Here is a 16,438-nt window from a genome sequence, read left to right as displayed (position 1 = left end):
TAAAACTAAAGATTTGTAACAAACGGTTACACTATTCCTCGCCTCGGAAAAATAAATGTTCAACGGGAGTGAACATTTATTTTGCCTTAAACGCTTTAAAACTTTCAAATAACCATAAGACATTTACCAATAAACAAATATAACAAATTTTCGTTAAATAACAATGTCGTGTAGCAGTTAAAAATACAACTTTTCTTTTAGACAATCACGTTAACACACTAAAATCTTGAGCAACTAAAAGCAAAATTTTAATTGAAAATTCGCCATAATATACCACCAGCAGTGAAGAGAATTGTCAGACAAAACAGGCACAAAACAAGCAACAAAGAAGGCGCGACGATTACTCTTTATCCCTACTGGTAACAGATAATGACATGATCTCGACAATTTTTGTTGCAGACAAAACGGAAGCTGAATTTGTTGCGTACTTTTCAACTCGTGAATAATCAATTTACTAACCTAAAGTCGAAACTGTTTGATAATAGATCTTCAGCAGAGCTACAGAGTGTTTACCGGAACGAAGTTACCGCTCGAAAATCGCAATGCAAGGCTTAAAAATCTCTAAACTCGTGGTGTACGATGTTTATCCTATTATTTTCAAGATGGGACAAACATATGTCGCACTGGGTGGATTGTCGCAACAAATACAGGTTGCGACATTGTCATTATTGTTGCGCGATGGGTGAATTTTGATTCACTGACCACCAGTGATTCTGTGTAGTGTCCATGTGAGTCTGTTTCCCCTTATCATATTCTACTACTTCATTTTCCTACGTTTCGTTTAACGGATTCATTCGGGTACTTATATTTCGCTCTATCATATTCTCGGGGTCCGGGTCTACTATAGCGGAAGACGATTCAGTCGACCTACGTCTTCGATCGCGCGCGTACTGTGCATTGGATGTTAAGGATGCATAGGTGGGAATGTAATGTTTTAATTACCATGCTAATATACTTTTGGTTCGTTCTACTATTGGTGATTAACGTGCATTCTAAGATGAGTGAATTTACTTCCGTTCCTTTCTTTATGTTAGGCTGACGAAACAGTTTCTTTTCAGGTTTGCCCCACAAATTGGACCAATGTTGGAACGCATCGAATTCCTATGGAATAATTTCTATTGTTTCTACCAACAAGTACGCGGCTTGTATCTTCCTGTAGGCGAATGTTTCCCTATTTCAACCCTATGTGTTTTCTTTATAGAAGCGATGGATGATTCTAGTGTTACTTGGCCATTGTTCGCAACTTAACAATACCCGGACAAGACCTAATTTGATTTTCTGTAATTCGACTCTCTTTTCTCTCATTTCAGGTTCTATATTCTAATACCAGCAACCATTTCAATTGACTGTTGAAACGACGCTGTGGATGACTTGCTATAAAGTTCATTCGCTCCGACGAGTACAGACGAACCACTCACGACTCTTCACACCTAACTATCCAGAGGACGATCACATTACGGACAGTAATCAAAATAAACTGGACGATACTAATTACTCGACGTTGGAACATTACGCTGAATTATGCAAACGATGAACGACTTCTACGGACAACGACAAAAATTGTTGACGGCAAGACACCAATAGCTTAATACGATTTATGGCAACGATGATGACCTACGGCCTACACAAACACTCGTCGCCTCGTTCTATGGATTGTACTCCCGTAAGTTGATTCTAAGATGACCGTGACCCACGACGGTATAGGTTCTCAATCTCAGTTTTCTTTTAGAATTCAACCAGGTGCACAATGTCGGACATCGTTGCCCGCACGAAGATCACTCGCGGAGAAAACACCCAATGTTTTTCCTTGCTTATCCGCCAGCTCATAAGAACTGCTACCGCGCTTGGCAACTATGGTGCAAGGGATGAACAGCGGTCCATACTTCGCATTGTAGTGTTCAGATGCGGACGACTGGCGAAAATTACGCTTGTAAACATTTTAGCCAATTTCAAACGTTGGGGCATCCTTCCTGAAACGTATGTTATACACTTTTCTATGTTTTTCGTCGCTTTTTTCAAGATTCTTCTTCACCATTTCAAGAAAGTCTCCTCCAACTTCTTTTTTATATTTTTCCCGCGCTTCAATCGACAATTCCCCTTCATCTCGTTCCAGTCGATGCTCTTCGCCTTTACAAACTTTCTCGTGGCCGTATAAAATGCGATATGGTGAGAATCCCGTTGAAGAATGCACTGTAGTGTTTATCATTTCCTCCACTTCGGGGATCCTGGTATCCCATACTCGCTGGTCCGGCTGCATGTAAGTCCTCAAGCAAGAGTTGATCGTACGATTAGTGCGTTCTACAGGATTCGCTTGGCTGTGATGTCTTGAATTCGGCCAGTGACGAATCCCACGGGTTTGTAGTAAGGCTTGGAACTCTTTCCCAGTAAACGTAGTTGCGTTGTCGCTGATAACTATCTCTGGTGCTCCATATCTTCGGAACCATTGGTCTTCAACCACTCGACAAACTGCCTTGGCCTCAATCCTCCGGAAAGGAATAAGCAATGTCCACTTAGAGAAGATGTCCATAAGAACTAATAAGTGGGCATGGCCCAGTTTGCTCCTCGGAAGATTCTGGATAAAATCCAATGCCAATATCTGGAATGGACGATCGGTCAACCTCTGTTTCCCCATCGGCGGATTTGACGGAACTGTCGAAGGTTTGCATTGTTTACAGACATCGCAAGCTTGCACATACCGTTTTGTATCTACGGCCATCTTCGGCCAGTAATACCTAGTTTTGAGTTTTTGTATGGTCTTTTCGTATCCAGGATGGAGAGAAGCATCATGTTCTTCTTTGAGAACTGATTCTCTCAGTCCTTCCGGTAAACATAACTTCCACTCATAGCGATAGTCCAACACATCAGAGGCTGCCGCTATGAATTTGTAGAGTTTGTTGTCCTCAATTTTGAAGTCTGCGAACGAGCTCGGATCTTCATCGACTTTCCGAAATTGTTGCGAGTACCAGTCGTTCTGCATAGTGACATCCATGGTTTCCACAGCCCGCGATAGAGCATCGGCCACTACGTTTTGCGAACCCTTACGGTGCTGTACCCTCATGTCATATTGCTGGAGTAGCATGCTCCAACGACTGAGTTTACTTGACGGCTTCCATTTAGAGTTCATGATGAACGATAGGGCCGACGAATCTGTTACCAGAGTAAACGGGGTTCCTTCAACGTATGGACGAAACTTTTCAATCGCTTCTAGCGCCGCAACACCTTCTTTCTCAACAGCTTTCCAAGATCTTTGTGGAGTCGTGAGCTTCCTAGAATAGTAAGCTACGACATGTTCTTTCCCCTTGCTTTCCTGGGTTAAAATGCCAGCAATCGCCATGTCACTGGCATCTGTCTGGATTTTGAACGGGCGATCGAAACTAGGGTTGGCCAGGATGGGAGCGCATATAAGTTTTTCTTTTAGGGAGTTAAACGCTGCTTCGGCTGGATCGGTCCAAGTGATTATCTTCGGCTTCCCCTTAAGCAGGTCTGTAAGTGGAGCTGTCACTTCACTAAATCCTTCAATAAAACGGCGATAATAATTTACCATCCCTAAGAACCGGCGCAATGATCTTACGGAAGATGGTCGCTCAAAATTTACGATGGATTCCACTTTATCCGGATTGGGCCTAACTCCTTCTCTTGACAGGATGAATCCCAAGTACGGAAGCTCAGGAACACAAAACCGTGACTTCTCAATATTGATCGATAAATTAGCTTCATTTAGCCGTCTAGCCACTTCTTCTAGGCAACGTATATGTTCTTCGAACGAATTACTCGCGATGACTATGTCATCGAGGTAAACAAAGATATTTGGTTCAAGCTCTCCGTAGCCTAAGACCCGGTCCATCAATCGTGAGAGCGTTGCTGGGCTGTTCACAAGACCGAAAGGGAGACGGGTGAACTGGAATAGCCCGCGTCCGAACACCCGGAAGGCAGTATATTTTCGGGATTTAGGGCTTAATGGTATCTGCCAAAAAGCCTTAGACAGGTCAATTGTAGATAAGTACTTTGAGGCCCCTAACCTCCCCAAGATCCTATCTTGATGAGGTAACGGATACGCGTCGCGTTTCGTTCGTTCGTTCAGCTTTCTGGCGTCCAAACACATTCTGACCTTAATCTCTTCCTCTCCAACCTCACCCACATTCCTTTTCACAACTGGAACGATCAGCATTGCCCAGTCGCTATTTGACCTTTCAACCACACCAGAGTCAATCCACTTATCGAGTTCCTCGTTTACATGCTTCTGGATTTCCGGTGACCAGGGATATGGGTTTAGTCTCACTGGTTTCGCATTTTCGTACTCATCCGTGAACTCAATAGTGTGGGTGATCAATTTAGTGACACCTAGTTTATCGCCTTCTCTGAATACCCTGAATTTTGATTTTACATCATTTAACCTCGCTTGTTGTTCCTCGGTCAGAATATCCTCTTCCTTATGCCCTTCCACTTCAGCTTCTAAAGCTTCCAAAGCTCCTCCCAACTGTCCTTGAATTGCCGGCTCAATATTGAACATTCGCCAGAAGTTCATGCCTAAAATCAGTCGCCGCTTCATCGCTGGTGCCACCAACGTGGTAACAATTTTTGTTTGCCCGTGGAACGAAACCGGAAGATTAACGTATCCCAAAACTTCTAATTTTGAGCCTCCTGCTGCTGTGAGCTTGGTTCTTGTTGGTAGTAGCTTAAGCTTCAATTTTTTTAAGAGCTTCTCACTTCCAAACCCCACGATTGAAATCTGTGCACCACTGTCCAACAACCCAATGAGCTTCACTCCCAAAACATCTACGTTAACAAATGGACGATTATCTCCATCCACCTTTTACCGCAGCTCACTGACTTCTGATTGATACGGGACAAAAACAGTTGAAGGCTTTTTCGGCAAAATTCGACGACCTTCTACGCCGAAGTTGGTCCGTTTTTTGCACAGAATGGGCATCTCTCTTTAGTGAAGTTGTGGAATCCGCAAACTGTACAAAACACCTCCTTTTCCGATAGACACGCTTGATGGTGATGGTATTTTCCCCGACAATTGAAGCACGTGAGTCTATCAGGAACTCTGTAGTTCGCAATCCTTGATTCCAAATCCATTTTACTCGATCCTGGGCGTTGATCATCTTTCGGCATCTCCTGCCGTTTCTGAACCTGACGTCTATCTACTTCCTCCTTCCGCTCAGGTCTCGAGCCTTTTGTGATCTGCAAGTCGGATTTCCACTTTCTCTCCACCGGCTTAGCGTCATTTCGAGAGAATTCTCGACGAACCTCATGAACTTCTTGATATGGCTTTGATCACCGCTTACTTGATCTTGTTCGATTTTAATTGGTGTTTCTCGGTGACGATATTAAATTAAAATCGTAATTTGGTTTTACGTTTCAACCTACTTTTATTTTTCGGTCATCCTCAGAACTGTCATATAAAAGGAACAATAAACAATTTTTCACATTAATTACAATCACATAATTACAAACATTTACAATTTTCAAATTTCTAGACTAAACACTTACAATTTCCGCCGCGCCTGCGTTCTTTGGGGCGGCACACTTAATTCTAATTATCTATGTCATGTTCCGTCTCGGTGTCGTCTTGTTCGTCGTTGGTCGTCTTTCAGTTTGTGTATCAAGTTATTGTATGTGTTTGAGAACCCGTCTACGTCACGTTGTAAATTGACCGTCGTTTCTCTGTTTATCTTAATGTGAACTACCTCTGCTGCTAGTCTGCTCGCGTCATTGTTGATTCTCTCCAGAATTCTAGTTCGAGAGAAGTCAAAACGATGTCCGTTGTCTAGCGCGTGTTGGGTGAGTCCCGTAGCTGATGCGTTCGTGCGTACTGAGTTCTTGTGTTGCGCTATGCGCTTGTCAAGTGTTTGAGATGTCTGTCCAATATATTCTTTACGTTCGCATGCTCCACAAGGTATAGAATACACTACATTTGTCTGTTTTAATGGTGGTATAGTGTCTTTCAGTTTCGTAAAAATAGTGGTTTTTACCTTGTCGCATGGTTTGAAGGAAGCGGTGATGTCATGTTTTTTCAACGTCTTGCTCACCTTCTCGCTGAGACCCGGTACGTATGGAATGGACACACATTTTTTTGGTTCCTCATTGCACTCCCTCTCTAATGTGTTGTACAACCGGTGTACCCGATCTCTCACCGTTCGTTGAATGAGATTCTCCCGGTAGTTGTTGTTGCGGAGAATGCTCTTTACCGTTCCAATGCTCTCCTGTCTTCGTTCGACGTCCGTGAGTTTGAGTGCTCGATCGACCAAAGCGATCATCGTGTTTACCTTGTGGGTATGCGGGCTTTCCGAGTTGTAGTCGAGGTAGCGCCCATCCTTCTGCTTGGGGAACCAGACCTTCTGGATTCGCTCTTCGTTTCTCGTGAGTGTGAGATCTAGAAAGCGAAGTGATCCATTCGTCTCCTCTTCTACGGTGAACCTCAGTTTCTCATCGATGGCGTTGAAATGCTCCACCACCTTCTCCACATCCTCCTTTCTCCCCATTAGGAAGCAATCATCGACGTACCTTCTGTACACTGTCAGTGGGATGTGTTTCTGCTCTAGTTTGGTCATGGCCTCCTGTTCCACCTTCTCCATGATTAGATTTGCTATCACTGGTGAAAGCGGGGAGCCCATGGGGACCCCCGTTGTTTGGGCATAGAATTTTCCGTCGTATTGGAAAAAGGATGCTTCGAGAACAGTTTTCATCGCCTGCTTTAAAATTTCCCATGGTATGGTGGTGTGTTCTTGAAGTTCTCCCCATTTTTCTTCCACCAGATCGTACACCTTCTCCACTGGAACATTTGTATAGAGGGACACCACATCTAGTGAGTACATGATATGGCCCTCTGGAACAACCACATGCGATATTTCTCCCGCGAATTCGAAGCTGTTGCGCACGTGATATGGTGTTTTTCCTACAAGTTTTCCCAACATTTCCGCTAGAAATTGTGCCATACGGTACGTCGCCGTTCCTATGGTTGACACAACTGGGCGGAGGGGTCTGTTCGGTTTGTGAATTTTCGGCAGACCATATATTCTAGGTGGGTGACAATTATAAACCTTAAGTTTGTTTTTTGTTAGTGTGTCGATGTGACCATCTTTCCACCATTTTTCTATAATCGTGTTGAGTTTCCTCAAGGTTTTGTTCGTTGGGTTATCGTTTAGGGGTTTATACGTGTTCGTGTCACTCACCATTTCCACCATTTTTTCACGATATTCCGAAGCGGACAGCACCACAGTTTTATTTCCCTTATCTGCTCTCGTGATGTACAGATCGGGATGCTCTTTCAGAAAGTTTCGGGTCCTTTTGACTTCCTTGAGTATCCAGTCGTTTTCCTTCGTCTTCGGTTGTCGCTGATAGTTGACGTAGTTCGACATGATCGTTGATACCTCCCCTCTGATTTCTTCCGCTTCGGGTTTCCGCTTGATCGCTGTTTCCACATCGGCTATGAACCTCACGTATGGGATTGTTCTTTTGTTCTGGATGTTGAAATTGGGCCCGAGGAGCAGAGTTCTTTCCACGAAGTCCGGTAATTCCGTCGTGGTCGTGTTTTCGATCCATTCGTGATTCCGATGTTGGTTCCGTATTTTCCCCATTTTGAGCGCCTCCAGTTTCTTTGTTTCCACAGATTTAGACTTGTTGTACGTGTTTCTTGCGCTCTTTTCCACCATCGCGACGATGTATTGGCAATCTCTGGCCAATGTGCCTCTTCATGTGAACCAACATGCTTACCAATCTGGAAAGTCCACTGTGACTCTTTTACACAAAGTTGTTTACGATATCGAGAAGGCATTCGCTCAAAAGCAATCCTGCTTGGGTGTTTTCTTAGATATCGAGGGTGCCTTTGACAACGTGCCTTTCGATGCCATATTGGAAGCCGCACGGGGTCATGGTATATCTCCAATGATTTCCAATTGGATTCACCAAATGCTCAAAAACCGACATCTCTTCTCGACATTGCGTCAAGCGGCGATTAGGAAATTGAGTGTTTGTGGATGCCCCCAAGGGGGAGTCTTATCACCACTTTTATGGAATCTCGTAGCAGATACGCTATTGAGGCAACTCAATAATAGCGGTTTTCCTACTTATGGTTTTGCCGACGACTACCTAACATTGTTAGTCGGTATGTGCATCAGCACCCTTTTCGACCTGATGCAAAACGCTCTTCAGGTAGTTGAGGGTTGGTGTCGCCAATATGGCCTTTCGGTAAATCCGAGTAAAACATCTATTGTTCTTTTCACGGAAAAGCGAAACCGTAATGGTGTTCGAACATTACGTCTCTTTGATTCTGAAATCAATGTGACTGAACAGGTAAAGTACGTTGGAGTCATTCTTGATTCCAAGCTTTCCTGGACACCTCATGTTGAGTTCAGAATCAAGAAAGCTTGTATGGCCTTCGGGCAATGCCGGCGAACCTTTGGTACAACTTGGGGTCTAAAACCCAAGTATATCAAATGGATCTACACAACTGTTGTTCGGCCAATATTGGCCTATGGATGTCTTGTGTGGTGGCAAAAGGGCGAAGTGAGAACGGTCCAATCAAAGTTAGGCCATCTCCAAAGGATGTGCTTAATGGCGATGTCTGGAGCGTTCTCTTCAACTCCCACGGCAGCGCTCGAAGTTCTCTTTGACGTTGCCCCACTACACATTCATCTCAAACAAGAAGCACTTTCTTGCACTTACCGCCTATGGGTACTCGGTTTACTAGAGGAAACTCCTGTGAACCGCAGTTCAACACACACCTCGTTGTTTCCACTTTTGGTGAATTGGGACAAAGTTGTCCTTGCTCCAAGTGATCTTACAATTGCTTGTAATTTTCCATATAGGACATTTTCCACGAAATTCCCTTCCCGGGAAGAGTGGACATCTGGTTATCTGGAAAGAAGTATTTCAGACGGCATCGTATGTTACACTGATGGCTCCCTTCTCGAAGGTCGAGCAGGTGCTGGTGTTTATTCTCGTGAGCTAAGGCTGTATCAGTCTTATTCACTTGGCAGACACTGCACCGTTTTTCAGGCCGAAATCTTTGCTCTTATGTGCGGAGTGCAATCAGCACTTCAGCAGCACGTAATGGGCAAAGTAATATACTTCTGTTCAGATAGCCAGGCTGCTATTAAAGCACTTGCTTCGGCCAACTCCAGGTCGAAGATAGTTATCGCTTGTCGAACTCAAATTGAGGAGCTGAATTCAGCAAACGCTGTTCACCTTGTATGGGTACCTGGCCATTCTTCCATCGCTGGAAATGAATTGGCTGATGAGTTAGCTCGCACTGGAGCATCACATGACTTCATTGGCCCTGAGCCAGCTATTCCGGTATCCAAGTGTTGGGTGAAGCTTCAGATTGACACCTGGGCTGCCACTCAGCACAAACAATACTGGAATAGTTTGGAGTCATGTCGTCAAACAAAATTGTATTGTACTGAGCCATCTCTAGGGGTGGCAAAGTATCTAACAAATCTGTCTAAGCAGAAATTCCGTCGTGGTCGTGTTTTCGATCCATTCGTGATTCCGATGTTGGTTCCGTATTTTCCCCATTTTGAGCGCCTCCAGTTTCTTTGTTTCCACAGATTTAGACTTGTTGTACGTGTTTCTTGCGCTCTTTTCCACCATCGCGACGATGTATTGGCAATCTTCGGTGTTCGTTGCTTCTTCAACCCGAATAAAAAATACAGTAGAAAAACCGAACGTTGTATTGTAACAGTACAATTTGGAACCATATTTTTACAATAGACACCACTGTAAAAATAAAAATACAAAAACAATAAGATGTAATGTAAGACACCATACCGTGAATTGTAAATAAGATTTTTACAATATACTATACGGGTTGTTAAGTATCGTAACAATATAAAAAAATATTTTTCTCCATATATATTTTTTTGCAAAACCATACATTTTATTGTTATTGAATTGTTCAAAATACTGATACGTGGGTTTAAATATACCGTACATTGTACGGTACATGAATGGTTTCAAACAATAAAATGTACCGTAAATAAATCGTTTTTAATTGTAATTTCAGTACTGGTTATACATTTAATCAAATGGTTTTGGAATGGTTCTCTTTTGTTATGTTGTATCGATTTACATTACAGAAACCATATATTGTTATATTATCTAGTCATTTTCCTCCTTTTAATGGCATCTTAGGCTTACTAGATTTATTAGAATGCGCTTTGGGAATTCTCCAGAGCGTTTTGGATAACCCTTCATATATAGGATCGCCCACGTCTAAGTCTGAGTAGTCTCTGATTGCATTAACAGCTGAAGCTTAGGCTCCCATGCCCCACCAGCCAGAGAACCGGGTTTTGCAAACTAAACATTATTTGTGGCAACACTTTGAGCGGCATGATGGAACTATGCCGAGCGCGCTAAGTGTTATTAGACCACTAATGTAGTTGCATGAAGTGGGTGACGAGGTACATAAGTACAATTACAGCGTGCTTAACCGTTATTGCAATATTGAGGCTCCAGTTTGACTTAAGTTAGAAATACATAACAACTCTTGAGAAAACTGTCAAGTTCGATTCAAACATAAGTTAGGTTAAAAAGCGAATCCGCAGACGAATCTATATTAGAAGTCATTTCAGTGTTCAGTGCAGTCCATATGTTAAAGATGGCTCTACGTCAAAATAAATAGTCAAAAGATAAAGTTTGTCAATCGCATTTGATTCTATTGTGGTCGAAGGCAAGTTCACATGAGAGAAGAGGAGAAAACTCTCCTAAATGCAAATACAGAAAGAATAGTGTTGAATTCATCCACTTATTTACGGTAATCTGACCTGCGTCTTTCCGGGTTGACCTACATTCGTATTTCTCTCATCGCACTCTACATACCTAGCCCACCATATCTCTTGGATCTGCAGTTCTAGGACATCTGGTTAACCACTAATTTAAACATTTTATTGACTTTAAATTGATGTTTCAACTTCATCACTTTTTTTCTTTTTCCTTTCCTTTGCATAAAAAAAGTAACAAACATCGACAAAATAAAGCATGGAAAAGCTCCAAAACTGAATAAATAATTAAAAATGCACGGAAAAATAATGTTTCGGAAAAGTGAATGGTTCAAACGTAAGAAAATCAGTATAATATATTGTTACATAAAAATCGAATGTAAATGTATAGTAGCTACAATGTACAAAGCTTTAAGCGAACCATTTCATCACAATACACTTTATTGTAGCTGGTACACTGTATGGTGCAGGAATGGTTTTCACCAAACACCCTATGGTTAGTTTTTATCCGGGAACCTTCCTTCTCAGGTGGTGTTTCGCGGTTTTGGTTCGTTCTAATGTTCTTTTTGTGTCCTGAATTGCCACGCTTATAATTTTTATTTTCTGTTTATGGACAAGTTTGTTCAATCTATCCATAGACATGGAATTCGCCAGATTTATGTGGAGTTTGTAGTTTAGGCAATTTGGGACAACTTTGCATCTTCTACAGTTGAGCAAGAACTTCAATCGGTTTTTAGTTTTGGCCATCTTGATGGCCGTTTTCAGCAGAGATTTTACCCAACTGCTTACTTGTCTTCCGTATTTCCTCTTCACAGTATTCACGAAGAACATTGTAATTCGTGTCACTTCTTTTCTTCACCAAACTATTTGATCTTGATATGGCTTTGATCACCGCTTACTTGATCTTGTTCGATTTTAATTGGTGTTTCTCGGTGACGATATTAATTTAAAATCGTAATTTGGTTTTACGTTTCAACCTACTTTTATTTTTCGGTCATCCTCAGAACTGTCATATAAAAGGAACAATAAACAATTTTTCACATTAATTACAATCACATAATTACAAACATTTACAATTTTCAAATTTCTAGACTAAACACTTACAATTTCCGCCGCGCCTGCGTTCTTTGGGGCGGCACACTTAATTCTAATTATCTATGTCATGTTCCGTCTCGGTGTCGTCTTGTTCGTCGTTGGTCGTCTTTCAGTTTGTGTATCAAGTTATTGTATGTGTTTGAGAACCCGTCTACGTCACGTTGTAAATTGACCGTCGTTTCTCTGTTTATCTTAATGTGAACTACCTCTGCTGCTAGTCTGCTCGCGTCATTGTTGATTCTCTCCAGAATTCTAGTTCGAGAGAAGTCAAAACGATGTCCGTTGTCTAGCGCGTGTTGGGTGAGTCCCGTAGCTGATGCGTTCGTGCGTACTGAGTTCTTGTGTTGCGCTATGCGCTTGTCAAGTGTTTGAGATGTCTGTCCAATATATTCTTTACGTTCGCATGCTCCACAAGGTATAGAATACACTACATTTGTCTGTTTTAATGGTGGTATAGTGTCTTTCAGTTTCGTAAAAATAGTGGTTTTTACCTTGTCGCATGGTTTGAAGGAAGCGGTGATGTCATGTTTTTTCAACGTCTTGCTCACCTTCTCGCTGAGACCCGGTACGTATGGAATGGACACATATTTTTTTGGTTCCTCATTGCACTCCCTCTCTAATGTGTTGTACAACCGGTGTACCGGTGTAATATCGTCACCGAGAAACACCAATTAAAATCGAACAAGACCTCATGAACTTGCACACTTTTAGGCGCCGCTTCTGCTTCCCTGTTGCGATACATCCAGACGTTAACCGAGTCGAGCTTCCGGCCCCATTGCTTCAGACCCTTCAACGTTCTAATCCCTTTGACCACTAAAACGTTTTTGTAGTCTGACCTAAGATTCCGGAAGATGATGTCAAACATACGATGCTCGCTCGGAGTAACAGCCATATATTGGAAAATCTCCATGATCGCGTTGAAGTAGTCCTGAAATTTCTCTGAACGTTTCTGTCTCCGCTGAGCTGCCTGTTGCTCGTAGTGAAAATCCATGTCTGGTGGTTGGAATTCCAGCTTCAATTCTGCTACCAACTCTTGCCAATTCCGGAAGTCTCGATTCTTCTTGCCCTCGATGTACCACGTGCGAGCTTCTCCACTGAAAAGGTGAATCGCCTCATTGAACAAGTCTCGCTTACCCAGGTTTTCCGCCTCCGCCATGAATTCCACTTCAGTAATGAACTTGTTCAACTTTCTACCTTCATCCTTTCCATCATATTTCATCTTCCATTCTGCTACGGATCTTGGCTGTCTTTGCATTCGCTTCTGTTTTCGTCGACCTTCTTCGGATTTGGTTTCCTCGCTACTGCCTTCTTCGCTTTCTGACCTCTGGTTCCTTGACCTTCCTCTAGGTGGAGTGACTCCCCTTCTATCCTTTTTCCTATCAGACTTCCTGTCGAATGAAGTGTCTTTTCTTGTCCTTTGGTGTGATTTGTTTCGTTTGTGCCTTCTAACTTCTTCTGTTTCTAAGCCCTCGCTAGACGAACTGTCATCTCGCCTCTTTTCTACACTAACACTACTAAGTCTGGACTCTAGATAACTGTCGACGTGTTCCAACAACTTCTTGAACATCTCCTCGGAATCTTTTTCCTTCTTACTTTTTCGTTTTTCCTTAGGTGTACTGGTATTACAACTTGCTCCTTTGTCCTCTACTTCCTTACGTTTTCCGTCGAAACTTTCTTCTTCTTCCGTATCAGTTTCCGTACTCTCTTGAAGGCTATGTACACTTAATTCTACCAACTGCCTGCTCAAATTTTCCTCCGTCCTCTTTCTCACATCCGGGTCTGTCGACAGAAACGTAAAGTGTTCCTGGTACAATTTCAAGAGAATTCCTTCCAGTCCATCTGTATCTACTTTCTGTTTCAACCTCATCAACCTAGCATACAAATGGACTAACCTGGTTTGCAATTCCGGAAGTTCGGATTTCTTTGTTCTTCTATTCTCTAACTGATCGCGAATCTTGGCCAATTTCTCATCAACTACATTTAAATCTCTCACACACTCCTCCGGCGACAACGTGAAAACTATTTCAACATCATTATTATCCCTTTGCTCTTTTAGCTTCTGGCGCAATCTACGTCGCTTCACATCACGAGAATCACCAATTTTGAACGGAACCTGGCGTACTGCAAGTTCGTACTCCACCTCATCTACCAGCAGATGACCCGCGTTCATCAACTGATACTTTAGATTAAATTCAGCATCCATGTTACCCAATTCAATACAACAAAATTCAAAGCAATTTCAAATTAACATACAAATAAACAACAAAAATAAGAAAAATAAAAATACTAATGTTAAATTAAGACTATAGTAGACGAATTCAAAATTTCAAATTCAATACGATTTCTCTTAGATACTTAATAAGGTAGTAATTAAAATGAAATAATGTAAGTGTTTGTGTAGTGTGGTGGATAGTTAAATTTCATTCAGGACCTTTTTCCAATGCTGTAAAAATTTTTTTTTTTAGTGTATTTTTTTTTTTTTATTAATCTGTTCTGTAGTTCTAACTGCTATTTATAAGGCACTCTTAATATTTTATTTTTGCCACTGAACCGAATTTCAAACGCACGTGGTCAATGTCTTTAAGTTTCCAAAAGAGTAGAACGATTTTGGTCGGTGCACAACAGCGCATAGATCCTACACAACTGTGTAAGTTGTGTACTCACCTGCCGCCTATTAAAAATCCTTAGATTTTTTTTAAATTTTAATCGATCCTCAGCTTACCTTTCGCGTGTTGTAGTTGGGCGCCAATTGTAACTTTTTATTGAACCGGACAATCTCACAGTAACAGGAGACCCCTCGAACTGGGTCTCAGGGTCGGCTTGCTACTGGGTAAGCTGAGGGGCTACGCGAACAAGATGTGCAGAGTACGGTCACCTGACTAGTGCTATTGTGAAAAGCTATTAAAAGATTGATTTGAATAGAAAACCTAGTATTTTATTAACAAGCTAGTCTATTGTCAACGTCAACGTTGTATGGAGAAACTTTAAATGTGATCGTATCAACCCGGAACAAAGCTTTTTCAATCTATATTAGCGTCCAAAACAACTGTGCAAAATTTGGGTGCGTTTGGTTGGGTCCCTGTACTCCGCAATGCGGTTGAAATTTGTATGGAAGTTAGTATGGGAAAACGGGCATTTTTGCATTTTAGTCATAAGTTGAATTCTTTTGTCTAATACCATGTAACTAATGAAGTTAAAGTATTGCCTAGGATATTCCGAAAAACTTTGCCGAAGACCGTAAAGTGATCCGACGCTTGTGAAAAAAGTTATTCGACTGGTAACATAGGCCAAAAATTGAGATTTTATTATTGATGTTATTCCTTTAGGGGGGTGGGGGTAAGACGGACCGGGTGGGTAAGACGGACCACCGACTAGCTCTGGCACTTAAGAGCTGAAATTTGACTTTCTTTTACGATTAACTCTATCTTCTTATCAGTTGATGGTTATTGAACCACTCCATGAGAGAATACATATGTCAAAAGTGCAAAAAATAATCAATCATTTACCAGCCTACACGCTTTTGTGCTGGGATCTAATTTTGAGGCGGCAATAAATAAGCTTTTTAACATTAAATTGCTAAGTTTTTGCATTTTATTTTGAGTTTCCCAGTAGTTTTAAACTGTTCCATCTTATACACAACGACATTCAGGTAAATTTCATGGATTATAGATAACGGTGGTGGAATGAATATTTTGCGTTGTGTGGGGGTAAGACGGTCCGCCTTGAGGGTGGGTAAGACGGGCAGTGTTGGGGTTACTTTGATAGTGCCGTAAGAAATACATTAAGACCCACACATTGTTCACAGATTGAAATCTTTGGAGTACAAAAATGATTGTGGAAGCCGTATAAAGCATTTCATATTGATTTTTTATTCAAAAATTCATTTTATTAGAATTTTTGTTGTTGGAACTGTTTGAACTTTGTAAAATTACCAGAGCATTGCATACTGTTAGGCGTTCATCAGTCTATGGAGGTTTCCTATTTACAAAATATATTTTAATTTGCAGAAACACGATTCGCTAAGAGATTTAAGGCCAAATTTAGATTCTACTATGATTGATCTACCGAATACAAACGGCCACAAACATCATTTAACACAATTAGAGGCGTATTAGCTAAATTTCCAAACGTGTCCATCTTACCCACCCTACCGGTCCGTCTTACCCACACTGTTGAAAAACATACATTTGGAGATCACTTTTTAATTATCTCAAAAGTCATGGAAAATCAAATTTTATTACAAAATCGGCTTGCAGACTGTAAAGTACCTTAGTTGAAGTATATAGTATGGAGATAAAATTTTAATTATCGCATTGTTTACACTGTCAAAATAGAGTGTTCACTAAACATGTCCGTCTTACCCCCACCCCCCTACATGTTAAATGTTAAGCACCACCGGGCAATCTGTACGTTATAACTTTTCACAAGTGTCGGGTCACTTTACAGTCTTCGGCCAAGTTTTTCAGCACATCCTAGGCAATACTTTAACGTTATTAGTTAGATCGTTTTAGACGAAAAATTTCAATTTATAAGAAAAATGCAAAAAGCACGTTTTTCCATACTAAATTCCATAAAAAATTCAATCGCAATGCGGAATACGAGGAAGCAACCAATCGCTC

The 16,438-nt window shown here is 41.5% G+C and overlaps 1 long non-coding RNA gene across 1 annotated transcript; it reads left to right on the top strand.

Annotated features, from left to right (window-relative positions):
* The first annotated feature begins 286 nt into the window (after nucleotides 1-286).
* On the top strand, nucleotides 287-16,438 carry LOC115254097 (uncharacterized). Its single transcript, XR_009995649.1, has 3 exons — nucleotides 287-1,235; nucleotides 1,311-1,977; nucleotides 13,876-16,438. It is a non-coding gene; the product is annotated as an uncharacterized LOC115254097 (long non-coding RNA).

This window comes from Aedes albopictus, chromosome 3, assembly GCF_035046485.1.
Source record: "Aedes albopictus strain Foshan chromosome 3, AalbF5, whole genome shotgun sequence".
Classification (NCBI taxonomy): domain Eukaryota; kingdom Metazoa; phylum Arthropoda; class Insecta; order Diptera; family Culicidae; genus Aedes; species Aedes albopictus.
The sequence above is the reverse complement of the archived record's forward strand: the minus strand, read 5'-3'. Positions and strand labels throughout refer to the sequence as shown.